At 41.8% G+C, this 22,092-nt stretch overlaps 1 long non-coding RNA gene across 3 annotated transcripts in view; it reads right to left on the minus strand.

Moving 5' to 3' along the window:
- Positions 1-439: 439 nt before the first annotated feature.
- Positions 440-22,092, minus strand: part of LOC107203261 — a 39,253-nt gene continuing 17,600 nt past the window's right edge. For all 3 annotated transcript variants that reach the window (XR_001521095.3, XR_004497044.1, XR_001521094.2), the window contains 5 exons: positions 15,845-15,922; positions 12,299-12,396; positions 8,106-8,153; positions 7,702-7,803; positions 440-2,100 (listed from right to left, as the gene is read on the minus strand). This is a non-coding gene — a long non-coding RNA (uncharacterized LOC107203261). The remainder of the gene's footprint in view (positions 2,101-7,701; positions 7,804-8,105; positions 8,154-12,298; positions 12,397-15,844; positions 15,923-22,092) is intronic.

The raw sequence follows: 22,092 nt of genomic DNA on the forward strand, positions 1-22,092 counted from the left end.
AAAAGCAGGAAGCTTTTTTTTGCAGAAGATTCCTACACTTTTGCTGGTTTGTATGTCTCCTCAGCCTGGGATATCCCAGGAATGGTGACTGGTTTACATTTGTGAGCCTTGCTGAGGACAACAGGGTGCCCCAAGCACTGATCTAGGAGAGGCAGCCTTTCCATGCACTGCTGCCATAGAAGGGGCTTGTAGAGAAAAAACTGTTTGGAGTTAAATTTATTTAGCTCAAGGAAGTACTATGCCATAAGTGATCTTTTCACATTACCTGCAACGTGTCTAATCTACTGACCTTCCAAAACATAAACATTGCAGGAGAAGTTAACTCCCTGTTAATTTTAATTTTCTTAATTGTTTTTTTCCATTTTCAGACACAGAATATTTTCTTAGCCTTGTGCAGCCCTAATCAGGTCTTCTACAAGAAGATATCAACAATAACAGATAAGGATGACTAACAATTATTTTTTATTTGTCTTTCAAATGTGAGGCAGGTGATTCTCTGCTGCTGAATCCTGCAAAGCAGGATTAAATACCCAATGTGAGCTTTCTAAAGGAGTGAAAGGAAGATTAGGCTGGCTAAAGAGACAGCTTTCTCTTAGTCTTTAGGGAAAAGTTAACCCATACCTCTGTATTTCAAGGCACAAGCAGATGGAAGAACTCCAGCTGAGTCACTACTTCTCTGAAAAGGCTCAGAAACAAAGTATTGGATCTCCAGCTGCGTGAAGTCACCTCTGAGGATAAACCTGACCTGGTAAGACCTAGCCATGCTCTGGTGCTGCAGGATTTGGCTCAACACCAAGAACCAAACTCCTCAATTCTCATCTGATTCTCGTCCCAGCTGAGATACGTCATGGTCTCGAGTTCCTTGATGCAGATATCACCCACCATTTGATTTACAAATAAACCAGAAATGCCTATAAATTCTTACCCACCTTATTTTCTAAACAAGGCTAAGGTGGGTTTTTTTTTACTTCTTCTTGTATGGGAGAGTAGAAGAATCACCCAGAGCCTTCAGTTCCTTCTGGACTAAGGAAGAATTTTCTTGGTGTGTGGAGATGCTTTTCTTTTTCTTCTTTGTTTCAGGCATCTGTATAATACAGGGAGACTTTATGACTCACGTGTGCACCAATTTTTAACACATACCCTGAGACATCCAGGAGAGAGGCTCCTTTGAGAAAGTCTCACAGTGGCTGCTTTAGCTTTGACAATGGTCGTTTTGTGACCAAAGGCTCCCACCTGAAAAATGAAATGCCCACAAATCAGCAAGATAAATACTGCAGCCTTTCCAGTTCTCATTGGCAGGATACTTAGAGCCAGCCAACTGCTCTAAGAGCTTTCCCGGTATAAGTGCACTCAGGGAACACTCTGCCAGAGCTCAAAAGGCAAAAACCAACGTTTAATCATCTTAGGAGAGTGGCTGGCTGGGCTGCTGTGAAATTAAAAACTTACAGTTTGAACATCACACCATCAGTAAGCCAACACCCTCCAATACCAGTTGCTGGTAGAAATCTGAAAAAATGGGTCTGCCCCACAGCACTTTGCTGGCTGGAGAGCAGCTGGGCACAGCTGGAAGTGCACATCATTCTTCCATGCTGTAGGCATCTTCTGAGCCAAAAGAGCTCAAATGCTGACTGTAGTGTGGAAGCATGGCAAAGGTAGTGAAGAAAACCAATCAAATTACATGACTGCTCTGATAGTACATTTATGTTTTAATAGTACTTTCTATGCTTTGGAAAAGTCTGCTGCAATAGCTGATAAATTTATCCTTTCTGAAATTCAATACTCAGAATTCTCAATTTCCCTGCTGTATTTAATAGGGAAGATACAATGCTAAGACAGATCTCTAAATCAATATTTCCTTTTGTACCAGTGAATTGCCAAAGGCAGTGGAAACAACCAGAACAGGAGGTTAGACTGCAGGCTAAAAGCATGTTCCTTTACAATGTCCATGTCCCCCTGTCTTGACTTTCATCTTGATGCATGAAGAAATTGAGAAGACCTATCATGCAGCTTTTCTCCATTTCTCTAGTGTCCATCTGCTGACCGTGGCTTTGCATTTACAGTGGTCTGAAGTCAAGATCAAGCTGGTGAAGTTTTGACCACCTGCAGGCAAAAACACGAGAAAAACATGCTCGTTTGTTAAATATTCATCTGAGGCTTGAAACTCAGGATTAAATTCTTATATCTCCCACAGAATCACAATGGATGGCTGGGCAAACAATTCAGCTCTAGGCCCTGGATTCCTTTTCCTTGTATAAACCCTGCCAGGTTTCAGGCCTTCTGTGTCTATCTTCCAAACAAACAATAAATAAAGACTTCTAAAAATATAAAATAAAGCACACCCTGAATTCTCCCTGACTCTCTTCAAAGTGTTGTCTATTGCCTAACTCTGTGAAACACTGCAGTATCCAAGTCCTAAGGTAGAACACTTGTGGAGGGACTCTGATCTTTGAAAATGTGGCTGAAAGAATGAGATGTAAAGCACTGGGTATCAGGATTATACTGGAACACACACCAGAATTATTCTCCAGAAAAAGCTGACGAGAATCTGATTATATTTCTCTATTAGGCCTCTATATCCTCCCTTTGCTTTAGCTACTTGTCTATTAAGCAACCTCCTCAAGGAGATGACTTCTTCCTGCCTTCTGCCATCCATCTCCACTGTATTCCAGCAACAAGACACTTGGGCTACTGGTGAGGGTCCAATATCAGTTGCCTTCTTTCCTCACACTACCTTTATGCATCACCTCCACTCTGCACTTGTCATTCACTTCACTGCAATGTTTTCAATCAAAGGCTGTCCAAGGCCAAATGGGGAGTGAAGGGAATTGATGTTCTTGACATGGAGCCTCCTGTTTTGATGCATTTTTTTCAATTTACCATTAATGTGTTGGAAATTGCTCTCTTGGACAATCCATTTGTTTTCTCCACCAGCAGGATGGAGAAGCAGCCTTTCATATCATGTTCAGATAGGGCAAAAAACAGGCAAAGCTTAAAGTCACTTCAATCTTTTTCCTTTCCAGATGTTTTCCAGGTTTGTGCTTAATAACTGATCTGATTTTCCATCCACAAGTCACACAAAGAAATCTCCAAAGCCACATTGTGTTTGTTACCTATAGCTATTCTCCTACATCTAATTATACTAGCAGGGCAAAGAGAGTCTAATCCTGAAGATGCACAACTCTTCAATATTTAAGTATCATTTCATATATTTGCCTGTTACGGTTTTGCCCTATTGCATATCTACTGATTTTGTGACAGTACATTCATCCTGACATTACAGTCACCCACACATTTCACAGGTATCTTCTCACTCTGGAGACACAGAAGCGAAGCAGAAACCCTGTATAATAACTACAGGACAAATCTGTGAAGGTGCCTTGTACTATTTTGCATATACCCTGAATGTCATGATTCATGAGGAGAAGGACAAGGTCCCTGACAAGCTGAACTCTGTTTCTTCCTTTTTCACAGGAAGTTCTGCTTTCTTTGCAGCACTGGTAAATCACTCCCCTGTTTCCTTCTCCACACCCCTAACATCCATATTAGCTCTTGAGACAGGACAGTTTTATGGGATTCCCTGACACTCTCCATTGGCAGTGCCTCTTGCAAGAAGCTACCATAAGTGACAGGAGCCTCTAGACCCCACAGTCATAAAATAATGGTCTCTGAGCAGCACTGCATGCCCTGCATCTGTCTTGCCCAGGAGATGTATAACCAGCAGCTTCAGTTTGCCAGCCCTGCTTGCTGATGGTTTTTTAACAGGAGAAGCCAAGTGTTGGAAAGAAACAAAAGCCAGGAGTCAAGGGTGACCCAGCACAGACAGAGCAGTAACCTCAGCAGCCAGGGAGCAGCACCACAGCACACAAATGGGGTAGGCAGAGCAGGGAGCTGGCAGTGGGTTTCTCTAGCAGGCAAAGTCACAAATCAGTCCTGTGGATCTTTTGGGGGATCAGGACAGGAGCAGCAGAAGATAAATCCAAAGACAGCACTAAAGAAAAGTATACCCACAGCACGACCCAGGAACGGGATGCAAGCCCTGAGCTGGAGTTCCTGGAGCCATGGATAGAGGCAGTGGGTAGGAGTCCCAGGAGAGGCTGGCCAAGACAATTAAGATCCATCAGTGCCAGCAGGGCTGCCCACTGCCCATCTGCTCCTAATTCAAACAGGCAATAGATACAGCTTGTACACTGGATGAAAAGAGGTTTGTATGGAGACAACAAAGCCTGGGATGCAGAGATTTTTCCAATGAGAGCAGCACTGTAGCACCTCATCTTATGACCCACCCCTGAAGGCAAGGTAAATGAGATTCTTGTTAATAGACTCCTTGGGGCAGATTAGAGTGAAATGTCACTGAATTACTGATGTTTATATATATACACATGTGTATATGTATCTATATAGGATTTATTTTAGAACAATTTGGTTGCACAAATCCAGAGGCGCTCTGCAGAACAAAATCATCTACAGGGGTGGATGTCAGCCCCTGGGCAGAGAGGAGCAGTGCACAACGTGCTGTGGCAGTGAGTACCAGCACAGTGCCTCTGCTCTCCAGGCATTTTATATTTAAGGACGACCTACCAAGCTGCCCAGCTGGTGTGAAGTGGTGGTTTTCTTTTTGTTAAAGAGTAACAGATATCTGAGTGGATCTTTATAGGCTGCTTTTTAGATGCAGTGAGTAAATACCTGAAACACTCCTATTTGTATCTGGGAGCTTCTGACAGATCCTATTGCCAAAGTAATTCCTCTTGTCCTCACAATTTGTATGTGACAGCTTTATTTCTGTACATACGTAGCGTTCTGGTGCTCCTCTCTCAGCATGGTACTGTAAGCTGGTTCTTATACTGAGCTAACTGCAGAAGCATGCGATTTGAGCTTACACAGTTCAAATGAGAGGTGGATCTGTGATCAGGGACATGCAGAAATGGAGATTTCATTTGGCTTAGGGAGGCTTTCAGGTCATAGCAAGAACCAGAAGTTTAGTTCTTCTTGCTAGTACCTTGGTCATACACAGAGGAGGAAAGTTTATTTAATTTTGCCTTTGAAGAAGTGTGAGATCAGATGAAACTAACTACGCCAGCTAGTTTTTAAAAAATCATTTCAGTTCAAACTTCATTAAACAAAAAATTCTTTAAGAAAATCAGGCACAGGTTTCCACACATGAGAACCTCAGCAAATACTAGGAAATGGTTACAGCAGATCTGTTTTGCCTCTGGTAGTCAAATCCTGGTCTAGCATGGGAAACCTGCAAGATTCCACCTCCAGGGAAAACAAAAAGTCTGATGTTGGAGATGAGAGTCTGGGGAAACTCTGGGCTCAGGGACCTGTGAGTGTTTCTTAGGCAGTAGATGTCTATACATAATATTTTGCCAACACATGGGCTCAGAGCTGACAGCGGGGTATTGAGATAACAAGCCTCGGTGAGAGGGAGAGCACGCAAGCTGGGAAAGCAGAAGCCCACTGGGGCCATGTGAACATTGTTCATAGAGCTTCATATCAGTTTGGAGCAAGTGACAGAGTGCCTTGCATCTGTTTGTAGTATATTTTGTAGACATATCCCCAGAGAGACTGGAGAGGCAGCTTCAACAAATATCATAGGGACACATTTTCAAGAACACCTCGGTTGAAAGTAAGTTCCTGCAGCTCTAACTGTGACATACTTGTCTGGACTTGCAGTGAAAGCCACTGTGAGAAAAATAAGAACAAATCCTCACTATTTTGGGTCATGTTTTTAAAACTCCATTGCATATAGCCATGGTTCCTAAAATGACACCTGCTGACCTGCCTGTTAATAACAACAGTAGAAAGTTAATCTTCCTGAAACCTCACCCCAGTTCATAGTGCATTTTGAAAAAACTGTGTTTATGTGCATACTAATCAAAAATATCAACCTGCCTTTAGTTTTATTACAAAAGCAGGGATCACAGTGAACTGCTCAATTATAGCACTACACAAATTAGTAATTCTTCCATAAAATAGTCTGGACTCTTATGCATGGGAAAACTACAAATGGAGCTGTTCACTGGTGTGCTGATGATCTCCTTACTTTATTCTTTCAACCATTAGCCAAACCTGAGAGGCTTTGAAGTATCAGCTGTAATAAGCTGTTTGACACTGCTGTCAGTGTCATGCCCAAGATGTCATTCATCATTCTCAATGAAAAGTGACAGTCTTGAGATTAAACTATTATTTCATTATAAAGATGAGGAGTCACGTTTACTTATAATTAACATGCAGGCCTTGACAGGCCAGACATTTGTAGCAAAATTTCAAATTATCAGCAAAAAAAAGGGATTTATTAACTTCAAATTAATATTTATGAGGTGGGTGAATAGTTAAATTTTGCTTCCTTCGGTGGGAAATTGTTCTATAAAGGAATAGCTGTCCACTTTCATGGGAGAAGTATCCAAAACAAAACTTGTGAATACACGCATGGGGTTTTTCTGCATCTGTTATTCTTGTTCAAATGCAGGGGAGAATCACACACTGTCAGAAGAGTGCTTTGGAAGCTGCTTTCCACAAGTTTATTTCCCACTAAATTGGTTAAACTCAGCACAGAGAAATCTCAGTCCAGAAATTAAGAGTCTGAGCAAGTCTGAGAGGCTGACTGTGCTTGCCGCAGCGGACAGGAGCTGGAGAGAGCAGTCACAAGAGGAAGAGCTGAGCTGGGAGCTGGGCTCAGCTCCTGGTCTCGGAGCGGCTGCTGCTGTGGCAGGGATGCTGTGTGCAGCCTTGCACTGCAGAAGTGATTCCTGTGGGAAGCAGGACACTCCCCAGGCTGTGCAGGTGCAGGTAGACGCTCTGGAGGATGTCTCATGGCACACTCCTGTTCCCCCGTGCTGTGGCATGCAAAGGGATGCCAGGACACTGCTGCACACAAGAAAACACAGTAGTTTTTTCCCTGGGAAAGCAGAGGCACAGAGAATCACGAGGTAAACATAGGGACTGAAGTTTTCTGAGCCTCATGCCTGCACTTGAGCCTTTAAGCCAAGCAGGCACAAGCTGAATACATTCAAGGAAGCTTCTTTCCCCTTTAAACACAGTTGCAGATTGAGAACAGACAGGGAATGAACAGGGTAATCATTCTGCCATGCACTATCAGCTGTTATTGCCAGTGAGGTCTTTGCTAACCACTCTAATTCCTGAAACAGCTACAAGAAAATGGGATCAGTAAAGTACCAATTGTTCATTTAAATTGCAGGGAAGGAATCCAGACTGTAACAATATTTGCAGAAACAAGCTACAAAGGAACACAGGTAGCAATAATTAATTCCCAAATCCTGCCTTTTGTGCAGACTGACCTGGATGAACAGAAAATAACTGAAACATGAAAGAACAAAAAATTGTTTCTTCAAAAACACCTCTGATGAGGTGGACTGTACCAGGAGAAGGAAGCAATTCTGCTCATTCTGCCCACATATGAAGCTGAATTTTTGTTTCATTAGTCTGAGTCACATCCAGCTTGGATAATACTGAAGGAGTGTTTACTGGAGGAAGGCTGTTGTGCCTACACGTAACTCTTCCACGGATGAAATAGAAATTAGAAACTGAAAGCAAACAAAGAGGCCTTTGTTGAGATGACACATCTGTACACAGGAAAGAGCTGAAGATTCACCAAGCTACATGGCAATACCATTCTTTTTTATTTGTTCATTCATGCAGCTAGAGTCATGATATTTAATTCATCACTTAAAATGCTTTTACCTCACACAAGTGATTTTCAGATAGTGGTAGATAATTCATCCCATGCTGGATAGCTTCATCTCTGAGATTCACTGCAAGTTATGTGATTTCTTATCTTGCTCTCTGCAAAGTGCATCAAAATTGTGCAGTTAAAAATAAAGAAGGATCTCAAGGACTCTTCAGTCTGCCAGCTACAGCAGTGGTTTGGAATCTTCACTCACTGAGAGCCAACAGGAGATACCCTGAAGATGATGATACAGAAGCTTTTTGGAATTGGTGGGATAACTCACTTCAAGTGGAGAAAACTTGGACAACTCAATGCAAATAGTTTTATGACAGAAGCACAAGTTCTTCTAAGCTGAAAAAGAGAATTATCAACTCTTATACAACTCACAGAATACTCATAATAGTAGTAGGTGACTTACAGAAGTAGAAGGATCATAAAATTTTGTTTTCCATCGTGACTGCACCTCCTGAAAATAGAAAAAGCAGTGGTCACTAAGCAAGTGCTGAACAGGCATCAGCTACTGAACATTCATTTCATTTGGAAGTCCTTTGTTGTGGCTCCCTCTTTAGATGAATTTAATGTAGAAGTTGCAACAGCAACTGTGCCAGCATCAAAACTCTTGGGGGCTGAGACTCTGAAAGGAGCCATTCCATCATGTCAGAGTTTGTTCTCTCTGGAAACTCTGGCTGCTAATTAGCTGCAACATTTCTGACAATGGACCACAGCTCACCAAGGTCCTTTCCAAGTGCCTGTTTTCTCAGAGTTAGTGTATTTCCATGGCTTAAAAGAAAGGTGACTCCTTTAACAGATTCTCCATCTTGGCAACAGTTTTCTTATTTTGCACTAGCTGTTATTTTATCAGGCATATGGTACAGTAAAGATTGGTATTAAGGAGATGATGGTGATGTTTAGGTCAGTATTTAATCTTGGAAACATTTTCTGTCAATTAGGGAGGTTAGCACATACGCTGGGACAGATTTTCAGTTGGAAGACACTGTAAAGTAGCATTACTGTAACAGATTACTTCAACTGAGATCATGTATTTCAGCAAGAGTAAGCTGATTTGCACTGGCAGAGAGCTGATCTTATGTTATAAAAATTCTATCTAAAATATCCTAGTCCTGTGTGCTCTAGAATTCACTAGGGTGCCTGGTACTTCTTGGTCCTCTTGTAATCCAGATCAGCATTCCCATCAACTTCAGTACAGCACATCATCTGAAAAGGGCACTGCCATGCTCAGTCTGGCCAAATCTAAGATTTTAATGCCTACCTCCCCTTTCCCAGTGGAATACCATCTTTTCCTAGCATCCTTTGCATCTGTTCTCATAGGGATGTGGGTGCTGTGCAACTCTAATGCATTTGAAAATCTTGCCCTTACATAGTGAGACTTCTTGACCTCTAGAAAGAAGATTTTAAACCACACAAATGTTAAAAGAGTTACATCTCCATCTCAAAACATGATGCCCCTTAAAAGTTATTTTTAAATAATTGGGCCTTCAAAAGCTGTCTGGTTTTGACCAGTATTAGGAATCTACTTAGGAGATATGAATTCTTCTTTTCACAGAAGCTCTTCATTGTAGTGCTTAAGTTGCATTTACATTAGAGACACCTCCTACTTACTAAAAGTAAGAGTTCTCCCTTATCACTGCTTACAAACACTGCTGCAGTCAGGGACTTAGAGAAATTTTAAGTTTCATTCAAACTATGAACCACCTTCTTCTCTAAAATGCCAAAATCACTGCTAAAAGATGCTTTAATTCTTCCTTGAATCAAGAGAGAGAGAGATTCTCTCTTATGTTTTGTACTAACCACTCCCCTCAGGATTACTCCAGTAAAAAGCACTTACCAGAGAGCTGCAAGATTTGAGTGACCTCACAAAGGAAGGCAAGCTGGGAGCTGGGGATGGCCACAAGTTGAGCAGGGCAGTGACGTGAGGGACTGGGCATGGCCCTGACCTGTGTGAGCTGGGCAGCCCAGGCAGTGACAGCTTCTATCAGCACTCCAGAAACCATAAGGGAATGCAACAAGTCAGGTCTGCTGTCAACCCAGGAAACCTGAGCAACTATCTGGGAGCAGAACTGAAACAGGTACTCTTACAACTTTGTTCAGACCAAGACTGAAGGGCTGGGCTTGAGACTGTATGGAGCTCCTGGTCAATAAGCAGCCAGTGAGGATGGAGGAACCTGGTGAAGTCTCTTGTCAAGGGAGGGGATTGTCCTGCTCTGCCCTGCACTGGAGTGACCTCACCTCGAGTCCTGTGTGCAATTTTGAGTGCCACAATATCAGAGAGATACTGAAACTATTAGACACTGTCCCAAGGAGGGCAACAAGGATGGCAAAGGGCCTTGAGAAGAAGCTGTGTGAGGAATGGTTGAGGTCACTTGGTCTGCTCAGCCTGGAGAAGAGGAAACTGAGGGGAGACCTCATCACAGTTACAACTTCCTCATGAGGGGAATCTGATCTCTTCTCTGCGGTGAGCAGTGACAGGACCTGAGGGAATGGCCTGTAATTGTGACAGGGAGGTTTAGGTTGGGTATTAGGAAAAGGTTCTACACCCAGAGGGTGGTTGGGCACTGGAAAAGGCTCCCCAGGAAAGTGGTCATAGCTCCAAGCCTGACAGAGTTCAAGAATCATTTGGACAATGCTCCCAGGCATGGCGTGACTCTTGGGGATGGTTCTGTGCAGGGCCACGATCTGAACTCAGCATATTCTGTGATTCTGTAATTGTGTAATTAGAGATCATTGGTATACTCTGGACTCTAACAAAATGTGAAAGAATACAGTTCTTAATTACAGCATGACCAATTACACAGTATGAACAACAGATTCAAATAAAACTTAGCAATTATTTCCTGTAGGCTGAAATATAGCTGAATAAAATGCCTGCTTAATAATTTAGAAAGATGGGGAAAAAATAGTCTTGTTTGCAAACTGAACAGCACAAAGGCTTAAAGGGGTTAAATTAATCAAATAAATTATTAATTACAATTAGCTCATCCATTAGAGTGGTGCATCTAAATGCACCAGCAAACATCAGGGTCCTTTATGTTGATCCCAAAAGAGGCATTTCAAAGTACAGACACCATCCTATAGGGACTAGAAGAGACAACCTCCTTCAACTGAGTGTCTCACCACCAGTTTTCCAACATCAAACTACTCTTCTTCTTACCTGGTCTAGTAAATAATTGTTTTCTACAAGTGGGAATATTCCTTCAGTAAGAGTTACCACGAATCTTGCTCAACAAGACCCTGCAACCTTGAGGTTAGAAACATTCTGGAAACTGGAGGGTGGAAGAATGAGGGGAAGAACATTTGGGGCAAGATCCAAAGTGAACCAAGACCATTTGCTTCTTCTGTAAAGAATTTAACACCGGAAAGAAGCACTAATAGGGTAGTAAGTGTGGATTGGTTTTTGTCCTGAATATTCTCTTTTGGAAGCGAAGGAACAAGCATTCCTTCTTCAAACACTGAATATGGAGAGTGGGAAGATGTTCCCCAGAAGCAGTTAGTCACCCAGGTCCTATGAAGTTTGGATTGATAGGTCGATGGTTATCACCCCCTTTCCCTGCCATATGTGTCCAATATATGCAGGTAGGTGATGGGATTGTACATTGTGTCCATGGAAAGAGAGAGCTCAGGTCTCAAAGTGGCCATTACAGCACTCATCCTGGAAAAAAACTTAGGTCAGCAGCTTTGAGTTTCAATGACAGAGCAAGGACCAGAGTGTAGGTCCCACAAGTCACAAACCAGTGCCTGATTCACTGGACCACAACCCAGATTGCTTAAGAAAAGGTCTTAAAATATATGTAGCATGAAGATTTTACATGTTACTCTATCAGGATCAATAGGACAATTCTGCAGAACTATGTTCTACTAAAACTCAAAAGACTGATTAGAACAAAAGTTTCAATAGTATATTTTTGTGATACCATTTATTATCCTGCACGGTTTGACATAGTGTAGTATATTGCACCTATAAATCAGTTGCAGCAAATTATTTAATGATGCATTAACTGTGGAATTTCACATATATTACAGTCCTTTAGCCAATGTTGAATGCTTTTTCAACAGCTTAATCCATCCCTGAAGTACTAAGCAGGCATATTCATTCATCATCAAGGTGCACATAGTCTTCTCTGATCTTTTTATTTTATTAAGGCCCTCGATCTATAAGCATGACATTAAATAATTCCCCAGAACCTTTTCTTCACAAGATTCCCACCACCCTCCTCACACTTCTATTGGGAAAAAAAATAAAAATATTTTCATTCCCTATTAGGTTCTTTTTGTCCTTTGGCACAGGTTAAGCCTGGCATTGATTTGGACAACACTGTGGAGAACTGACTCACTGTTGCTCAGCTGACAAGACATAAGAGAAGGTGGAGTTACTGAATGGTTCCTTTCCTTCAGTCTTTACTGCTAAGGTCAGCCCTCAGGAATCCCAAACCCTAGAGGCAAGAGAGAAAGTCTAGAGAAAAGAAGAGCTGCCTTCTGTCAAGGAGGATTGGGTTAGTGATTGTATAGAAAAACAGGATACCCACAAGCTCAAGGGTCTGCAAAAGGTTCCTCCATTTGGGGAAAATCCTTACAGTTGTTAGCTGTTAGAATCACCTTTCCAAGCATATTCCATTTCCTCCAGGTCCTGCATAAAACCACTTCAAATCCTGGAGAGCAGTGATGATTGATCTTCCTTCTGCCACTTGTCACTGCTAGAAGAGGAAGAGAGAATAACTCGCTTGTGGCTGTTCTTCTTGGCAATTGTCTTTCCATTCACCTACAGAGATAAATCCTGCCATGGCAGAACATAGCCTTAAGGAAACTCTTCTGTACAGTATGGAATGTTAACATTGTATTTCATCATCATATAACATTGGTTTTTGAAGGTACTCCCCTTCAGCTGGTACCTCTTTTACTATAATATTAGTTCTAAATTTGCTGTGTGCTTTTTCTTCTACCTATTCTTTGTGTCCTCACTCTGGTGATAATTTGTGCAGATCCTGCCAGCTCTTTCTTTACTCTTCTAGTTCTTTCATATTCTTCTTTATGCAGAGTAACAATGGCATGAGGACAGCAAGTTGGATCATGTTGCTTTCTTTTCCTACTTTAGAAATGTCTGAGGCATTATTTCTGGGCCTGGATACCCTTCTTAGGAAAAGCCTCAGGATACTGTTTGATAAATGGAAGCATTTTGGAAAATCAGTGTGGTTTCTAGGAGGAAAAAATTGGGCTAGAACTCTAGAGAAAATAAGGAAAGCAAAAGCTTGTAATTCAAGAGCATACAGGGAGAAAAGGTCACCCCAGCTGCCTTCCTCACAACCACTGTAGAAAGAAGGCAGAAGGGACAAGATCTGATTTCCTCAACCACAAAGCCTCCCTTTTCAGAGGAGTCAGGAGGATGTCTCCAGCCAGGGTGTTATCCTAGCAGGATGTATGCACACTGTCCTAGCACGAGAGACTGAGCTGAGTTACAGCTGCAGACTTCTCACGTCGCCTGTGCAGCACACACACACAAACACGTCTGTAAGAGGCAGGAAGCAATGCTGTAGCATTGTAGCAACAGTGTGAGAAAGGTCAGAAAGAGAGTTTGTAGGAAGGGAAAGTGACTCGCCTCGTCTCCCGAATGCCACAAACTCACAAGTACCAAGATGTGTGCATGCAAACAGGGTTTAAACCAGTCAGGCACTAAGAGACTGAGACATGAGAATGGTCATCATTCTCATGATGACACAGGGAATGAGGAACAATGGCTATCCAGTCCACCTTAACATCTTAGGATGATGACCACTGGTTGGATTTTGATGGGGCTTTTTTTTTAACCCTGCAGGAGCTGGCAGTGATTCCACCATTAAAACATCTCACCTTTCATGCTCATATAAACAGTCAAGAAAATTGCCAAAGACAAAATATTTCTTAAGGAAATAGCTGCCTTCCTATAACCATTTCTCCCAGATGTACATACTTTAATGAGTGCTATCCAAGGGATCCGAGCTTACTTATTTGTGCTGAAAACAAAACAAGTGACAGCATTGCTTTTGGAGCCCCCCAAATCCTCCTGATAGTCAGGTACTTTCCTGAAGGTCAACAGAAAATAATTCAAGGATCACAGTTTAGAACCAATCAAAACTATTAGTTGAGTACTTTTAGGCAAATTACTCCTCCTGCCTCGCGAAGGATTATGTTTTGCACCTTTCCAGGTGCTCCTGTCTTATCCAATGAAGTAACTTCTAACCTGACAATTTGGGTATTCATCTCAGTTAAGCATATTCTCCAGTGTGTCACTGAGCTGATAATCCATCTCCTCCTTTCCTTATCACTGGGTGTGGAAGGTTTAATAATTGACACTTTATACAGTCAGTATTAAATCATGTTGGCAGAACTCCTCATTTATAGGTCTCAAGACAATCCATTTCTCTCCCTCCCAGTGAAAGGGGTAGAGGAGTAAGGAGAAAGAAGTCAATCTCTACCCATGTATGTGATTTTCTAGTGAGAGGGTGGGAGAAAGGGGGAAAGCTGTTCTTCTCTTGGATAGAGCCTCGAAAAACAAGTGATAGCAAAGTCCTGGTCCAGCCTCAGTAAGCACAAGGCACCACTTGCATCTAGTTCAGTGCCACAACTTTCTTCCTTTAGCCAAGGGTCAGCAAATCCAGGGCTGACTCAGACCTTTCCCAGATATGTATAGATCCACAAAGACTTTGTGCACAGGCAACGAGATAAAGAGAAGAGCTGAGAAGGAAAGAATAGAATACAAGAGCTGAAATGACAGCCTTGGCCGGTTTTGTGAACCTCCTGCTTGCAGATTGTAGTGTGCCAGGCCAGGCCAAAGAGCTCATATCACAGAATGGGTCAGGATGGAAGGGATTGCAGTGGGTCATCTGCTCCAACTTCCCTGCTCAAGAAGGGTCATCCCAGAGCACATTGAGCACATTGCACAGGACTGTGTCCCTCCACCGCTGTGCCTGCTCTGCTCATTCTGCTGTCAGGGTGCCCTCAGGACCAGGGACATCCCTTCCCTCCTGTGCTGGCTGGAGCACTGGCTCACATCTCATCAGCTGAATAAGGTCAGTTGCTTTCTCCCCACTTACAGCTGTGCAGACTGCCTAGCGATTTCTATTCTTGTCTCACACCTCTTTGTCTCTCTGTGATCTCCCTAGGCTGAGAAGTAAATTATTTTCACTGCCCACATAAGTTCTGCCTTCCCCGTTTTCCCTTTCCCTCCCAAGCCTGTGTTTTCCTTGTGCTTGGCCCATGAAGTAAATATCTTCTAGATGGCATCATACCCTGCACCCAAGGCATCTCCTTGGTCCTGTCTGGGCAGTAGGTGCCCAAACCATGCAGTTCCTGTCTCTCTACAGGCACAAGTGCATCATCACCTTCTAAACGGAGAAGTTCACGGAACAGTTCTAAAATGGCACTGTGCCTAAAAGCCAAAGTTTCTGGGCACCCGTCTGGAATTAACACCTGGTTACCTCTGGAAGTCAGCTTTGAATGTTCCCTAGTGGATCTTTCCCTTCTTATGTCCTCTGTTTGCTGAAAGCCACTGAGATTATTATTCGGAAATTTACCATTTGAGTCATCTCTTTCCCTGGCAAAGTTTGCTTTATAGTTTAGCAAACAGGAAGATTTATTTTCCCTCAAAATAAATATTGATAAACTTACTTCAGTCAATATTTACTATTTGGTTATGGGAAGAAGCAAAAAAAAAAAAAGTCTAGCCCAAAGTTTAATAGAGTTTGATGTCTGTTTTTTATCTGCACTACAAACACAATATCATACTGCTATCTTGGCAGAAGAGGGAAAATTAGTTTTTATTCATATTACTGAAATGCTATGGGGCACTTTGTAGCAGGAGAATGATAGGAGCCCGGGGCTTGTGCACCAGTCACATTTTTTACAGCCAGCAGCCTTGTTTTGGTTATTTGGGGGGAATACTGAGGTGTGAGTTAAATGTGACCTGTCACTTCTGTTCTAAAAGGCTGTATCTCCATAACAATCTCCATAACACAGAGGCTCTCATTCCAGAAGTAGATGTTTCACAAGCATCCTAAACACCACAGTGCTTGCTTATGGAGCTCTTCACTGTGCTGTGTGAAAACATGTGCATTAATTTGACCTGGCATAAATTCATAATTCCTGACACCTAGAAAATGAACATATTACCTTATTAAATGCTGCTCTCCCACAAATGCACAGACCAGCTGTTTCTTCCCTCCACTATTGAACTGTAGCAAGCACTTTCTAGAGGAAAATTAAAAGTAATGATTACAATCAATTAAAAAAATTCAATTTAAATTCTGCTACGTGGGGAAACACAACATATTTTTTAAATGTTGCCTTGTATTCTTTTTAAAGTTCCTACATATTACATTAGATCCCCAATAGATAAACCCAATGGGATCCCAATAGATAAAATAGATAAAATAACTTCCTTCAAAAACACAGGTTTGTTTACTTTGGAGAAAGTGCATACATCTATGCAGAAATGGAAAAACTGACTGGAGCAATATGGGACACCATGTGAGTGAAACAAAAGATATTCTGGTATTTGTATTATAAGGTGTGTATTAATTATGTTCACATAATTAATGCTTCCAGAGGTGGGGGAGTCGAGATGTTTGTGATTGACTTGGGTGCACACTGGTCTGCAAAAGGGTATAAAAACCTGATGGGCCAATGGGATGGAGTGGTCTCTCCAGGCTGCGAGTAAAAGCACTAAGAGCTGGACAAATACAGAGATAAAATCCTAAAATAGCCCCATAGGTGCTTTGCTGCTTTTTAATTGTGATTTCTGCAAGGCCTAAGACTGTAAACCTGTAATCGATTAGTTGTTATTTAGTTACTGCATTATCAATATTTAGATACTGTATTAGCAATACATCTTCTCCTAATCATCCAAGTAATCCCTGTGTCCTACTTGTCCCACCTGGCTGAGACCCTTCTGACTACTCTGCTACACACTTCTCCTCCTAAAATAATCTGAAACTGTGGTGAAATATAAAAATAACCATTTCCTCAGGCAGTGGATGATGACTAAACTCTCCACAAGATGGCTGAAATTCAGCCATCCCATACACCTATCTGAGGGCTCTGATCAAGTCAAAAGAGAATTTGAAATACTGAAACAGTTTCAACCAATATCAAGAAATTACACTCCTTTGCCACTTCTGGTAATTTTTCACAGTTCAGCATGGAATACTTCCTGCACATGAAATATTTTACCTATGGCTTGCACTGAATTGCACCCAAAGAACATTTTCAGTGCAACCAGGGGATAAAAATTACTGCTTTGCAGGGTTATTGATGCAGGCAGGCAGCAGGTGTCATTCCTGCCCACACACCCCCTGCTTTTTCTTCTTGCTTTGTAAAGTATGGATTTTTAATGGATACTTTTCCTTTGTATTTTAGCAACTTTGACTGCAGAAAGCAGAAACCATGTCCTGATAAATATGCATTCAGCAAGAGCGCTTTACCTGGCAGAACAAATCACTAGCATTGGAGCCAGCATGCAAATCTTGATTTACAACCACCATCAATGCTTGCCAAGTGACAGCTCTGATGAAGGCAGCCAGAACTACTTCTGTTTGTTGTTCTCATTTCAACGCATCCTTCCTTCTCCTTTGCAACTTTCCTTCTGCAGGGGTGTGTTTGTCGGCGTGCTTTCGCTAAGATTTGTGTTCCAGTTACGCGCTCGGCTTCGATCACACCGTGATTGCTGCTGGTCCAAAAGTGACGTCTTTTTCTGGGTGCTGTTCTCCCACTGGCTTGGCTTTAGGTGACCTTGGCTTCATTGGTATTCAGTCAGTGTCACAGATGGGCTTGCTTCAGCTGCCTGGGCCCCGGTGAGCAGGTGGAGAAATGACCGGTTGGAAATGAGTTGTTAAGACCAGTACAGCAAAAAGATTGATGCAATTAATTTTTCATTACGTACAGTGTCTGTGGATTGTAATCAGCTCGGATTGTTCTTCCTCTGAGGCACAAATAAAATGCAAATGGTTTTTGAATGAAAGGAAACATTCCTTATGAGGCGCTGTGCTATTCAGAGCTGCAAAACGGCTTGAAATAAATGGGGATTATGAGGAATGTTTTATGAATCCACCAAGGAGAACTTAATATTAAGTTTCATATGGGAAAACCACAGGTGAGTTTCCCATCAGATGAACATATTACTGCTCAAGCAACTGGAAACAAGAAAGAGACGAAGGCTTTAAGCCTTATTTAATACTAATACCTAGCTCTTTCCAGGAGGAGATGTCAATGCTCTTCACAGCAAAAGTACTTGTCTTACAGATGGGTTAAAAGTAAGAATCTTTACCAAGCTCCCCTCTCATCCTTACAGCAAGGAGTAGAAGGCATGTGTGCTGTGCCCTGTCAAGTGCTTTACCCCTTGGTGACACTTTTGATCATGGCAGCAAACCGTGCAGCTCCGAACCAGCCCGTTCACTCTGCACAGCATCCAGGTGCACAGAACTCCTGTACCGTGAAGTCCTTCAGAGGCTTGGCCAGAGAGTCTTAACAGGAACATGCTATAGAAAATAGGGTGGTAAATCTGGAAACAAAAATCAATTCTGCATTTCCCCCAAAACAGAGTGACAGGGACATCTTGGCAGGAGAAACGGGTCATTTTCTCACGAGCGCATGCAGGATGAAGAGGAAGGAACTGGGAGGGAATACAACAAGATTTTATTGCCTGCAAAACACGAATGGCTTTGTTGTCAAGGGAATTGCCAGCAATGCCAAGGCAAGGGTTTTGCTAGATTTACACTATATTTTGTGCAGCCAGTTCTTCCTTCTGGGTATTGCTATAACATAAGCACATTTGAAGACTTTTAAGGCCCCATAAACTACTGGATAAAAGGCTGAAGTGGCCACCCACATATGTCAGTCAGTAGAGCATAGAATTTCTGATCCTCTGGTATAGGAAGCCCTAAAAGTGTCACTATCTCATCAGAAGTAAGAAGTGACTGGCTCCCATAAATTCTACACATGCACATGTGTTTGAAATCATCGATCGAATCCTGGTGATACCAGTGAGCCATACAACTTCATTCACACCTTGGGGACAGTGTTCTTCTTCTGTTGCTTTCTAAGAATTAAGCTAGACTGTCAGGCTAGGAGATGAAGACTCTGACAGCTACATGCACCAACAACTCCTGCTGGAGGAGCCCAAGTTGTGTGTGCCATTGCTCAGGTCAGCAGGGGTTGTCACTGTTGGGCACTAATGGAGAGGTCTGCTCCACTGAAGTCAGTGGTAATTCTGTTGACATGATTCACAGAAAGGCTACACCAAAGATGACTGACTTGGGAAATCCCAGCACATTTTTTCCCTTACTTTCATTTTAAGGCACGGCTCTTTGGTTTCACAGTGAGTATTAATTTAAACCTGATTAATTTCAGCTGGTTGTGGAGGAGGCTAACCATGTATCCAAAACCTGATTTTTGTGCTTCTGAACAAAAGAAGAAACATTTAAGTTTCATATGATCCAATACTTTCCTTTCTTTCTTTGCATTCTCAAGCTCTAACAAAAGTGGGTGGATATCAGCTGATACCAGTAAGCACAATTCCATGAGCCCTTTATGCTACCTTTGGAAGATCTCACTCACCAGATTTATCTGGGCTCAGTGTCAGCTTTACACAGCTCTTGCTAAAGTTTAAACATCATCCAGGAACCAAATTATATCAAAGATATTTTAGCTCAATGAAGACCTATTCTGGCTTGGAACCTTTACAACTCAACACAGCACAACACAGATGAAAACACCTTAAAATTTGTGGATAACTAAGCACAGTGTTTTCAAATTTCATTTGGCTTATACAGTACACATTTTCTAATACTCCAAGGAACATCATACTCAACAGCTAAAAAACTATTTAATGTCCTGCAAAAGACATGCATGCCAAAGTCTGTTCACTGCTAAAAAATATGCACTTGTGTAGATTAGAAATTGGGATGAACAATCAGAATCTGGATTTCTTGGTGGTTTAAAACAAAACTGAACACAGACTTTTGATAATACTATTGCAGGATATGTGGCATTTTTGTAAATAGGAGGAAATGAACACTCAGGAGAGAATAGAGGCAGTATGAACCTAATTAAAGCCTTAGTGGTTGGGAAATTTGAAAGCAAGGCTGTCAGTAAGCCTAGGTCATGTCAGGGCTGTGAAGTGTAATATAGATCCACCTCTGCCCCACAAAACCATCTGTCTATCAGCAAGGCCACTGGCCTTTTCTTCATGGCATGATTTGAATGCATTGTGGGGTTTTTGGGGGTTTTGTTTGTTTGTTTGTTTGTTTTGGGTTTTTGTTGTTTTGTTTTGTTTTATTTTCAAAAAATCTCTAACCTCATCTGAACTCTTTTCCTTCACAATCCTCATTTTCTTTTATGCTCTCACTTTGCCCTTCAAAATCTCATTTAATTAGTTTCTGGCCTCAGCTGGAGACACTTAGAGTAGTTTTTTTCTTTATCTACATTTTCATTATAGACTTCTTTGAAATAAGACTCTTTTGTCACAGTCTTTCTTTGATCGATATCAACCTAGAGCAAACATGCCAACATGCATAAGAGTCACAGATCTGAAGAGCTAAACAGCTACAGCCTAGAAGCCTTTCAGGACAGGGAGAATATTTTGAGTGGAATTTCCTGCACATCAGAAAATCACTGTGTCATTGCAACATTTTTTGGATTCACAAGATATAAAGCAAATATTTCATATTTATATATGTTTGATTTTAAAGAAAGTATGTTGAAAGGAATAAATCATCCTGGGCTTGCTACTAGTCAGTTTTTGCAGTTTAGATGGAAATTTCCCGATTGACTGTATGTAAAATGATATTAAATCATGGCATGAGTGTTTGTTTAGTTTTAAGGATCTAATTGCAAAAAAAGCATCTGTGAAATTTATTCCTCTCCATAATGCAAAAAACTCTACTTGTTTTTTGGGTTTTTTCTAGAGAGTGGCCAATAGCAGATGTACCAAGGATAAGCCCAAAGCAAGATCAAAGTAGTGTTTCCCAGGTGCACTAAAGCTTACAGTAATCCAAGACATAAGGCTTGTGATGACAAGACATAAGGGATGTGGTGATGCAATTAGCACTCTCCAGTGGCTTTTCTATTTTTCTTAAATTTATTCAGTCACTTTTGGAACCTTTGTAAGCTCTTAGAACCCACACCATCCATCCAATGGCAACAAGTTCTACAGATGAGGTGCATGTTGTATTAGAAAGCATTTCCTTATATTTCCTTCAAGCCTGCTCACCCATTACATTGCTCCTCTTATAAAACCTGTCCTGTTCCACTGATCAGGCTGCAGAACTTCTCCTGCATACCAGATTCCAGAGGCTGGTATACCATGACCAAAACCCCACAAGTTTCAAGTCAATGCTGAGCTCCTGCTACATGTCTGAGCTCTAGATATAAACTCAGACTACAGACACTTCTGATGGGGGTTGGCAAATTTGTTCTCAGATGACAATTTGCCAGCAGATGTTCCTGAAACACACAGAATACATTTAAGTGTCTTAACCTGATCTGAGTGTGTCTGCAGCATAAAGCACAAAGAGAAATGATGCTGTCTGTGTGACAGCCAATTGCTGGCAGCTTTAACGGTGAACATCTACATTAATATTTCTTCTTTACTGCTTTGTGTGTATTTGTGGCCCTCAAAAGCAATAAAAGGAAAATTAAGCCCTCAATGTCACAACCCATAAACTGATTTTGCTAACAAAGAACAGAAAAGGAGGGGTTCAAGATGAGCAGAATTTCTCTTCCCATTCCTAGGAATCAGCCAAGCAGCCACGTGGTGTTACCCTGACCTTTCCTCAGCCATTTGTTCCTCTCTGCTTCTCCCTTGGATCTGTTTCTGCGTCACTTAGCAGTTGCATAAATAATGTCAAGAGGCTTCATGTGATGGAAAGCTGCAGTGAGCCATGAGACATCCCAGCTTTAATTAGGTACACAAACTAAACCCAGCAATAATATGTCTGGGGTACCATGAATGTCACAATCACAAGTCCTTTCTTGGTGAGGGCAAAACATTGTTAGAAGGCATAACAAAAGCTAATATTTATTACAGAAGTTATTAATTTTGCTTTCAGGTGTTCTGTTTCAATTGGCAGGTATCCATTCTGTTGAACAAACACCTCAGGCTATTTCTCTCTTCCTCCTGCCGGTCTTTAAGGCTGGGTTTTCCTGGGAGGGTATGGTGAGCAATGGCCACATCCAGCAGAGGTATCTATCTTGAGGCAAACGTAACTCTGAGCAGCTCAGGCAGCATTCCTGGTGCAGGAAATACTTTGGAAGAGTTTCTGGCTTCCTGGATAATGAAGAGCCGGTCCAAGGTTCTTTGGAGCTCGAGGATATTTCAGGCTATGCTGTAAAGTGCTCAGCTAGGGCCTGCCCTGCTCTCAATG

The sequence above is a fragment of the Parus major genome, chromosome 4 (assembly GCF_001522545.3).
Source record: "Parus major isolate Abel chromosome 4, Parus_major1.1, whole genome shotgun sequence".
Taxonomy (NCBI): domain Eukaryota; kingdom Metazoa; phylum Chordata; class Aves; order Passeriformes; family Paridae; genus Parus; species Parus major.